Source organism: Diospyros lotus, chromosome 3 (genome assembly GCF_014633365.1).
Source record: "Diospyros lotus cultivar Yz01 chromosome 3, ASM1463336v1, whole genome shotgun sequence".
NCBI classification, from domain to species: domain Eukaryota; kingdom Viridiplantae; phylum Streptophyta; class Magnoliopsida; order Ericales; family Ebenaceae; genus Diospyros; species Diospyros lotus.
The window spans coordinates 37,830,548-37,842,922 of record NC_068340.1 but is presented as its reverse complement, the minus strand read 5'-3'; positions in this window follow the sequence as shown (position 1 = coordinate 37,842,922).

The window sequence follows — 12,375 nt, the reverse complement described above, 5'->3', positions numbered from 1 at the left end:
ATTATTTCAGAATGAAGTAAGGAAGTTGACTTCGACAATTAATTAGGGACATAAATCGAAGACTGTAACGCCCGTATATGGCAAATTAAATTAATTTTGGGATAATTTAAATTAAAAGAAATAGTAAAATAATTGGTTGTGAGTAAATAAAATTAAATTATGTGATTTTATGGGAATAAGAAGTTAGGATAATTAATTTTGTTATTTTAGGAATTTCTGGGATTTTAAAAAAAAATTAAAATAAATCGAGTTGTGTGATTTTTAGAAGTTTTGGGCATAACTGTAATTAAATTAGGGGGCGAAAGTGTGATTTTTGGAAGTTGGAGGTAGGCTGGCGTGAATCGCGGAAGAGGGAAAAATTCACCTTAAATATAAGTTAAAACCTATATAGGTTGAATGAGCATGCGGGCGCGAGCGGTCGCGCGCGAGGCAGGCATAGGCGAGGTCGGGGGGGGGGGCTGTGCGCGAGGGCTGATTTTTAATCAGCCAAGCACCCCAAAAAGACGTCGTTTCGGGGTGAAGGCGGTGGCCGCCTAGCGCTGCCACGTGGCCGCGCGCTGGCCACCCATTTTGGCCAATTTTGGCCGCGATTTAAAGCCCGATTTCGGGCGTGAATTGGAGCAGTTCAAACAGTAAAATTTTACAAATTTTACAGAGGCAGCGTGCACGCGAGGGAGAGGAAATTTCAGAAATTTGGAGCTTAAATTCAAATTAAATTTCGTTTAATCCCGGATTTAATTATCCAGGTATGTGCCTAAGTTAGTAATTAATATTTTCTGCGGTTGAAATTTCATTTGGGGCCCAATTTTATTAATTTTGTCAATAATTGGAATATTGCAGTTTGTATAACTTTGACCGCCTTTGGTCAAATTGAGCTTAAGGCTATCTTCGGAAAGGCAAGTTCTTTATACCCTCATTGTCGATTCTTTCGATGTCAATTTATTTGACCTCCCTTCGTTGGATTTGGCTGTTAATAAATTATGGAATTTAAACGGTGTGTTTAATAATTTAATTTATTAACATGGTTTCGAGGGTATTATTCGTTGGTTGCCTACGGGGGTTTGTATCACCCCCAATCCTATGGGAATGATGTCGTACTCACCCGGGGCTAGGTTCTTAGCTGTCGGGTATTATTATGGATTTTCGGTTATTTATTGGCTAGAGTGGTTAGACAGTGGGGGCAAGGGTTAGCTGTACGGTGATGGTGTGACTGTTATACGGTCTATTTTAGGCCGTTAGATGGTCTCTCCTGGTCACTGACCGCTGACCGGTGTCAGGCACTGCTGACCTACTCTACCGTTATGTGATTATAACATGCCTGATTATTTTATTTTTGTTGCATGGTTTGGTATGCACATGGGTTCGGGCTGCATGATGGGATCATCATGATTTGGTTATGTTTGATCACAGATATTTTAGATTGGTCAGGTTACATCCAGCACGGGCATATGCATCGCGTGTGATTTACTACGTGGGCGGAGCATGGCCTGATGCCTGGATGTATGGGCGCCTTGTATCACGTTGGTGCTCATTACGCCTTGCATTTTATATGCATTGCATGGTTACTGGTAATTATTAGTTCTCGGACGGGAGTACCGTTCCGAGGGAGCCTTTGGCTCGGCTGTCGGGAGTACCGGCAGGGATACGGGTGACGAGAGTACCGACCCGGGACAGTGCGCACAGGTTTGTGGTGATTTATGTTGCCTTTCAGGGCAGCGACAGGTTGGTATGGGACTTGGGTGCCAGGTGTTTTATGTGGGCCCCAAGGACCGGTATATGTTTTATTATACGGCACTATTGCGTTGTTGCGTCACATGACTTGTGTGTACATGTGGATTTATTTTTGGGATGATCTCATCTTCTGTTTCATTTACAGCCTTCCTTTTCATATAAACTTGCTGAGTCTTGCGACTCACCTTGCTTTCCATCATTCCAGGTAAGGGTAAAGCAAAAGTCGAGGGCGAGGACCGCGCTACCTAGCAACCAGCCGTGTCGGTAGGGTGTACAGTTAGTTGCCCCCGTTTTCTCTGATGTTTTGTTAAGAGTTCTGACTCTCATTTTTTACTGTGCCCGGTTGTTCCTTGTATCTTTTATCGTTGGCACAGGTGTCTGTATATTTTTATATACTCCTTGACTGCTGTTCCAGTAGGGTACTTATAGGCATGCATGTATATTGTTTTGCTTCTGCTGTTGTATTTTTCGTATGTATGCATGCCAGGGTATTTTCGTCTTGTGTTTGTTTCTCTTCTCTTATGTAGGCGCTCTCGTTCGGATAGACCGGGCGGTTGGGATATCCGGGCGGGGATGCTTACAAATACGTTGGATTATCCATTATTGTTGTTCAAATTCAAAGGTCAATTATAGAGTCTAGAGGATATTTCAAGTGTACTTGGCCCAACTATCAAATGGAATCCAACATAAGAGAGGCTCAAGACCAACCAAATGTCCAAAACCAATCAAAGGCCTAACAAAGGCCAACTTGTAGAAGACTTTTATCTGTTTTGTATTTTTATGAGTGCTTTACCACCTAAAGTTTTTTGTATTTTTTGTCTTTTTTGTCTTTTAGCTAATTTTCTTTCACTAATTAGGTGAATGTTTTGTGAGTGCTCATTAGATATAATTATGTCTAGTTAAAAATTGTATGGTTTGTATTACATCTTGTGGGCTATAAATAGCTCACTTGGGTGCATTTGTGAGAGAATGATTATTCTTGAATGAAAACTTAGTTGTGTTCTTAGAGTTTTCCTTGGAAAATTACTCTTGTTCTCTTTTCTTTTCTCTCTTATAATATTTTTTTTTTCTTTCTTCTTTTGAATTCTCATATTATTTATTATTATTTTATTATCCACCGCTTAAATGACCGATTAATTTATGTTGTTTTAATTCCTGTCATTTAAATTACGTCATTTAAATTCTTGTCAAGTAATTTTCAAATGAAGATGAGTGGCTAAATCCAATCTTGGGTTAAGGCAGGGACAATGTCCAACGCCAATGATTCCCAAAGAAAGTTGTGTTTTAAATAAGTGACATTAATTTAAATGTCAGTATGAGTGTGTATTAATTATTAAAAAATCACTAAGTTTGGATTGGAGTTTAAGTCTAACTTAGAGCTTTCATGTCATGTATGGGAGTTACTAGAACTGGAAACGCTATCATACCCAATTCCGGATGATTAATTTAATTATTTTGTGTATTAATTACAATTGAATTTATGGTAGTTGCTTAAACTAGAATCTCGCATATCATGTATGGAGATTACTTAAATTAGAATTATCATTATCTCTATTTGCATTTAATAACAAATCTTCATATCTGAAATTAAATTAATATTGTTAATCTTTTCTGCTAAAAATTGAAGATCAGCGAGTTGGTGCTGAAATTGTCTTAATTCAAGTGTTATCCAATTTCATATTCTTATATTCAGTGTTTATTTTGACTTCTGCCTTACTTTATTTCCTAACATCTGTTATTTGAAAATCCATAAAAAAATCATATTATCAATTCATCCAAATGAGTGTGTGTATGTGACATTCTTTTTCTATTGCTATAAATAAATCACTCAGTGGACGACTTGCACTTATTTGAAAAATATAAATTTAAATTTGGACTACAATTGCACTCATACATTGATGAGTATAAACCTCTCATCTAAATAAAAAAAATATATAAAATTTATTATATTTTTATTTTATTTTAATTACAGGATAAGAGTGCAGCCAAATAACACCCGTAATTATAGTTTATAGCTACGACTCTTAACAAAAACGAGAAAAGTGTTATATATAAAATTTTTAGAATATGAAATCATTACTCTTCTCGACTTTTATTAGAAATTGAAAAATGTTATCTCATATTGGACTTTTTGACATGTAGGGACATTTAAATATTATTCTGCCTAACTTCAATCAATACTTACATAATTTGTTTTTATGGTATGAGTTGAACATTTGAATGAGTAATATGTTGATGTCAATTTAATAGATTGTGAGTTCGATTCTTACCCTATATAAGGGTCAAATCAATACAATTTATCTTCTCTGACATAATTAAGGACACGACTATTAGGGACTGTGCAAGGACGATCATCCCAAGTTATTTCACATAATTTGAGTGAAGTCAATAATATAATATGTAAGCACCCCCGCCCGGATATCTCAACCACTCGGTCTATCCGAACGAGTGCGCTCACAGAAGGGAAGAGGAATAGACAAAAGACAAAAATGCCTTGGCATGCATAAATAAGAAATTTAACAGCGGAAGCAAAATGATATACATGCATGTCCGCAGGTACCCCGCTGATACAGCGGTCATGGAGTATATAAAAATACATACAGACCCTGTGCCAACAATAGGAGGTACAAATGACAACCTGGCACAGTCAAAAATAAAAGACAACGACTCTAGCAAAACATCAGAGATGACGGGGGCAGCTAACTGTACACCTTACCAACGCGGCCGGCTGCTAAGTGGAACGATCCTCGCCCTCGGCCTTTGCTTTACGCTTACCTGGAATGATGGAAAGCAAGGTGAGTCGCAAGACTCAGCAAGTTTATAAGAAATGAAAGACTATAAATAAAAGAAGAGACCATCCCAAACACAGCCCCACAAGTACACACAAGTCATAAGACGCTACAACACAACAGTGCAGTATAGTAAGAGCACTTACCGGTCCTTGGGGCCCACACAAGACACCTGGCACCCAAGTCCCATACCAACCTGCCGCTGCCCTGAAAGGCAACAATATCCTCAACAAACCTGTGCGCACTGTCCCGGGGCGGTACTCCCGTCACCCGTATCCATGTCGGTACTCCCGACAACCGAGCCATAGGCTCCCTCGGAACGGTACTCCCGTCCGAGAACTAAATACTATCAATAGCCATGCAATGCACATAAAATGCAATGGCGTAGTGAGCATCGACGTGATACAAGGCGCCCATACATCCAGGCATCAGGCCATGCTCCGCCCATATAGTAAGCCACACGCAATGCATATGCCTGTGCTGGATGTATCCTGGTCAAGCTAAAATGCCCGTGACCAAGCATAACCAAATCATGTTAATCCCAACATGCAACCCGTACCCATGTGCACATCAAAACATGCAACGAGAATAAAATATAAGCAGGTATGCTATAATCACATAACGGCTAAGCTAGTCAGTAGTGCCTGGCACCGGTCAACGATCAGTGGGTAGGAGAGACTCGCCGGCGGCCTAAGGTAGACCGTACGACAGTCACTCCGTCACCGAACCGCCGCTCCTAGCCCCCACTACACAACCGCTCCAGCCAGAAAATAACCAAAAATCCAATTAATACCCGATCCGCTAAGAACCTAGCCCCGGGTGAGTACGGCATCATTCCCAACAGGCAGGGGGTGGCACAAACCCCCGTAGGCAACCAACGAATAAAACCCACGAGATCCATTTAATAAATTAAATCTTAAACTAACCGTTTAAAAGCTTCATAATTAATTAATGGCCGAAACAAACGAAGGGAGGCCCAATAAATCGCCAACGATAGAAACGACGAGATAGGTAAGAAGAACTTGCCTTATCAGAGATATCCTTAGGCTCGTTCGGTCCAAAAACAGTAAAAATTATACAAACTGCAATATCCCAATTATTTGCCAAAATTAATAAAATTGGACTTGAAACGAAATTCTGACCGTACAGAATGTAGTATTCGACTCCCTGAATTACCTGGTACTCTCGGTTTGCAATTAAAAGTGAGATTTTTTTTAAAAAATCTCAATTTTCTCTCTACTTTCTGCTGTCGCGCGCGCGCTCTCTTTGATTCTGCCCAATTCCTTCCGATTAATTGCTCCAAAGGCTGTTTAATTAAGCCATTTAAGGGGCAAGTTAATGGCTCTAATTTAAAGAAAAAACTTGGTGGAGAAATAGCCACGTGGGCAGCAGAAGCTGCTGCCTGCGCTGGCTGCTCCTTTAATTAATTTCCCCTCACTCTAATTTCAATGCCAAGTCAAACATCCTATGGAATTGAACAAATCCAGGAAAACTTCACGCCATCCTCCAATTTCCCTACTCTTATAATAATTTATTATTATTATTATACTTGATAATGAATTTATTTTTACTCTTATTATTATAATTGTTAATGTCATTATTCTCATACTACTGATTACTATTGTAGTTATTAATAACATAGTTTAATATTTTATTTAAATTAAATTAACCCAATAACTAATAATTAAATTAAGTTACGTTTCACGGGTTGCTACATAATATTAGTTGGATAGGTTTAAATTGTTATCCATAGACAAATAATTAAAAATTTGGCAAAAGAAAAAAACAATATAGAATTCTAAGTGAAGGTGGTTGCCATGAATAATATTTTTTTTTAAGGGTATAGAATGTCAAGTAAGTAAACATGAATATGATTTATAGAATATACCAAATGAAATAATAGATTACAAGGCTACTCATAACTTGAAGAAAACCAACATTCAGTTCATATTTTATAGGACGAATCTTTGAATCAAGATGTTATTAATAATTAGCTGAAGATGAATAATAAATTTTTTTAATTTTCTCAAATTAATTAGGAGCCATTCTCATTTTTTTTTTGGTACCTTTGACATTTTTTTATTGGTTTGGTAGCGCTGAAGAAACATGCATTCAGAGGAATTCCACCGTTAACTACTTTATGGTGGCACTTTAAGCATCCTCTACCGTTACTGATCTGAAGATCATTTCCAATTTGTTTATTTTTTTGGAAAAAAGAAAAATCTGTGCCCAGTAGTCAGTCATCAATCCCATAAATATCTTAGGGCCGAGAGGCACCTTCCTGGAACTGGAAGCAGATAATATTTATTTGGCTATTTATTTGACACTAAAATATCATGATAAATTAAAATCAAATTATCTAAAGAAACGTCTAAAATTGGAGTTTTTCTTCATACTCCCCCACCCCCTCTCTCACTTCAGAGTGTCTCTCTCTCCATTGCATCTCCATCTCTCTTTCTCCCTCTCTACACTGTATCTCCTCTACCTCTGATCATTAAATATTCATTTCTATCATTATCGGATCACTACCAATAGTGGCGTTGGGCGTCAACATGCATCTACTTCATCTTCGACCATTCGACATTTGTTCTTGCCATCGTTGGTCTTCTACCAGCGGTCGTTGCCTACGTCGTCAATGAGCTTGAAGACAAAGGAATCGTCAACAAGCTCGAAAACGAAGGAAATCAGTCACCGATGAGCTCGCCTACGTTGGTGGGAGATGGTCAGTGCTCAATGCTCAATGCCCTCTTCTCTTTGTCTCTCTAGGTCTTCTATTCTCACCCAGTGCTTCTCTCATGTCACCGTTTGCCACCATCGACACCTCCATCTCCTTCTTTCTCCGTCATCCGCCTCCACCGTTCGCTACTGTTTATTGCTAATCTAAATACAAATATACACAAACTAAATATATATATTACACCAAAGATTTACATATGTATAAATACACAAACTAAATATATATTACACAAAGATTTACAAATCTATAAATATACACAAATTGAGTATATATATCACATAAAAGATTTACATATATATAAATATACACAAATATATTTTTTAAATATAATTATAAACTAAAAACATATTATAGAAAATTATCTATCTAAACTAAATTAAACCTATTTTATTACTTTTAAAATTTTTGGCTTGTAACTTGTTGTAACTTTTAAGAATATAGTTTGGGTTTTTATTTTTAAAAAAATATTTTATAGTTTTGTTTTATTTTTTAAATTATAAAATTAAAATCAAACCATAAACTATAATATTATAATATTTATTTTTAATAAAAATATATATTCATATATCCCTCACAATACAATTATATTTCTTCTCTTTATCATTCATACAAAACATAAAATTTTATGTATTTTATAATTATTTTATATATAAATAATTATGTATATTTGTATGTTATTATTTATTTATTTATTTGTATTGCTTGAATTGAAAGATGTATGTAAAATTGTATAAAATCTTAATATTATATTTTACCAAAATCAAAATTATATTTAAAATTAAACAAAATCATAATATCATATTTCAGATTTATGCAAATAATATAAATAGATAAGAAAACAAATAATATGCAAGCAATATATAATATCATATATTATATATTTATATATGCGTTGGTTTGATTTTTTTGTATATTTGATTATATATTTTTTTGTATACGAATATTTGATTATTTTGTATATTTGATTATACATTTTATTGTATGCGAATTATCAAATTAAATTATCAAATAAATAATAAATTTTTATAATAATAAAAATTATAAGTGAGGTAAAATAAATAGAATTGTAATTTATTGATAAATAAGTGGGATAAAGAATAAAATAAAGAGGAGAATATGGAGTGTGGTCGGAGCGCACACACATTTTTATGCAAAATTAGAATAGAAAGTAAATTATTTATAATATAATAGGGAGTGAAATAGGGAAGAAGGTTGGAGATGCCTAACACATGGCTCACTCAAGGGTTGACGCTGAGGGAGATAACTAATTTAATGATCTTTTAAAAAATAATAAAATTATTTATTTTTTATTTCTTAATATATAAAATCATTAATTAAATTTGTATATTCTAATTTAAAAAATGAATATTTTTCAATCAATAATATAATCAAATTACTTAATATTTATTGTGTTACACTTACATTTAGAGTTGGTGTTATTTCCAAAACCAAATTGAATACCAAGTTAATCTAATTTTTGAAATTAAAAAACCCTAAAATGTATATAAATCTCTCTAAAAAAAACAGCTAATTTTAACACTTTTATGAATTCACCCAGAACGAGAAACACTTGATGCTGTTTTTAAATTTTATCTAAAATATTGAAAATCCCTTTTATAAAGATTTTTCTTTAATAGAATAACAAATTAGGTTTTTTTTAACTTGGAAAGTTTAAGTTATGTAATGTAATGTGTAGGATTTTTTTCAAGTTAATGGCTCTCTTTCCACTGATTTAGGGGAAGTGTGGGCAATTTTCGGACTCGCCAAACCTAAACATGCCCACAAGAAACAACACAAAACAAAGCAAAACAAGAGGAAGGAAAGGAAAGGCATGTGCTGAATCCCATTGGGCGTTCCTCGCTCGCGCTATCCTATCCCCAACCGCGTAAACCAACCAACCCAGGTTTTAATATTATAATAATAATCCTAAAAAGTACAAAGTCCGAGTCACCCCTCCCTCCTCAATCTCCTCGGACCTTCTTCCCCTCCGCCTTCACACTCTCTCACACGCTTGCCCCCCACCCCCCATATATGCATACATCCTCCCCCATTTTCCCCATTTTTCAAACTGTCTTCTCCGTTCACATTTCAACTCCAAGCGCGCTTTTCTCATTAGATTTGTTGTCCACTTGATGGAGTTGTCTGCCTTTCTGTTTCTTTCTGTTTCTCTCCCAGGAGGATTACACCAGTTTCTACATCGTGTTCCCGGATTAGGACGACGGTAGCCCCAAGAAGCGACGCTGACTGGACTTCTCCGGGAACGAGGCCGCCGAACCCACATTGTTGTTACTCAACGAAGTCGACAATTTCATGAATTACAATCCCAGGCCCCAAGCCATGGACGAGAATTTCAATTTTTTTGCCCCCCTCCCCTTTTTGGGACCCTAGGCCTATGCCTTAAGCCGACTTTTCTCATTCCTTAATTTATCTCGTCTCAAATTCTCAAACTTACATTAATCCAAATAGTTTCTTTTTCTCTAAAACCCTCATATTTTTCTGGTTATTAATTCTAATGCAGATTGGACTCCGTTATTTATTACTAGTGTAAAAGCTAACAAGATAGTTAATAGTTAATACTTAAGTTCCTTAAACATATATAAATTGTGAGCAGAAGATCTATAAAAAAAATGATTAATATAAATATTAACCGAAATTAGAATCAAGCAAACACACACAAAATATAATAAAAACTCTGTGACAAGTCATGATAAAGACATTCAAAGCTCAAATCTAAACAATCGAATCACCACTTAACTAGGTAACACCGAGAATAGAATCACCAAACCTCAACAAAGCCCAAACCCAATTTGTTCACCCACTCAAGAGAAAACGGATGCTCTACATGAAGTAGACTCCACACAAGAACAAGAATCACGAAGATAAAGCGAGAAGCCGAGAATAGATCAAGATTGCACAAACTTACCTCTCAAGGATTGACCATACTGAATATATAGAAAGGAAAATTAATGAGTCGCAATCCAAGAATGACAAGGAGATCATCGCATAAATCAACAAGGAAACCCCGCATAAAGCGACAAGAAAAGTCGATAAATGAGGAGGGGTCATCGACATTGACAAGAAAGAGAAAGGGAGAACGAGAGTCTTCCAAGACATAAATATATATATCGACAGCTAGGACAACACAACAAATGGGCTACACAAGCAAATGGGCTGGACTTCCTATTTCTTGAGTAAATAGAGTTATGTTAATTTCTCTTCCAAAGAAATGACAAATGAATTTAGTCTGATTTCTATTTTTGTACTGTCAATTAGTGATGATAAGGATTATATTTCAATCATGGGATGAGGCGTATGAAAATTAGACCCACCTAAAAAATGTTACCGTCTTAGACCTTATTTAGAAACACAAAACCAACATAAACTATAAATAAATATAATTAAAAGATAGACATGGAGTGTTCATATTTTTCTGATTTCTTTTAAATTTTTTGGTTTAATAAGAATCTAGTGATTCATGATTCACTTTAGATTCATCAATTCACTTTCAATTCTTTCCAACTCTGGATTTTTCTATAGATTTGAATTAATTCAATTCAAAAATTATATCAAATTTGAGAATTCAAATTGTGAATTCATGCAGTATCAACAGCTATCCTATCGCAGTAAATGACTTCAGGCAAAGGGAAGTTCAAAACATATATGGTTCCTAGTCTGGTCAAATGTTTTGGGTAAGATTTTGTGATGGCAGACATCATCTCAATAATAATACTTTAAATTAATCACATATTAAAACATATTCATGATAAGAATAAATTTATGAATATGTTAAATAGAGCTTATATTTTTATTATAAGTTTATATACGTGACAAACATGTAGTTGGCTGAGGATATTGTACGTAACACTATGTTTTGTTTAAAAAAATTGGGAATTTTATTATTATATATATATTTTAAAAAATGCTCTCAAACCCAAAACATACTTTCACTTTGGAAAAAATTCCATCTATTGCTCTTAATCTAGTAATTTAATAAAATCCTAGAGTTTGACGATAAAAATAAAAAGTACTGTACAAATCATAATTTAGCTTGAATTTAATTGACATGTAATATTTGAAAATTAAACATCAAATTAAAATTAGTGAGGTCATCATTACATGGAGCCTTGGTGGCAATACCTTCTGAATTAAACCACTTTGTCTGAGAAGCATAGAAGGGCTTACCGAAGGGGGTCTAAAACATCAAAATGTCTTCTCTCACATTGCACATTTATAAAATGTGCTAGTGCCCACTGGTTTCTCTTTTTTCTTCCCATGGTCGCCAATGTAATTGTTGCCGTCGCCTAGCTACCATCACCTTGTCTTATTGCTATTGCCTCAGTGACCGTCGCTTCATCCTTCCTCTATCGAGGATACAAGGGCGATCGACGAGATAAGATGATGACAATAAGGTAAGGCGATGATGGCAAGGTGAAGATAACGATGATGCAACGGTTGCATCGACTACTATGGAAAAAGAGATGAATGAGCAACAGACAATGGCATGCACCTTTTATATTTATTTATAAAATTTATCCATACTTGTTTTAATAACGAGCAAATCATGGTTAGCCATATATCCCACCAATTATTGCTAACTACCATAATGTGACAAGTGGTATACTCTCTTTTCTGTTACCCAGAGAAGTGGTCTACACTAAGATTATCATACACCATAGTCTAAAAGCCTCTAGAGATGATTGTGTCCCACTATCTGATTAAAAAATATCGAGAGATGATTGGGCCGAGAATCTCGTTCAATCATTGGGAATTCAACCTATGTAAAGGGTAAAATCATGTAGCTCTAATATTTCACACTTTGATCTATACAAAATTAATTTCTAGTGCTTATTCTAACTCCTTCCCAAACACCCTTGAGCGGGATTTGAATGCTCACTAAGTAGTTAGTATATATGCTTGTTCATTCATCCTCTCAACGTACATCACTAAGTTTTAAAAGCAAAAATAATAATCGTTGCTAATAGTGCCTCGAAGTCTAAACGAGTTGAGACTTTAGGGTATGAATTGGATTCGGTCAAATTATCTAAACGAGTTGAGACTTTTGGGTATGAATTGGAATCGGTCAAATTATCCAAACTTCCTTAAGCGGCGTTTTACATT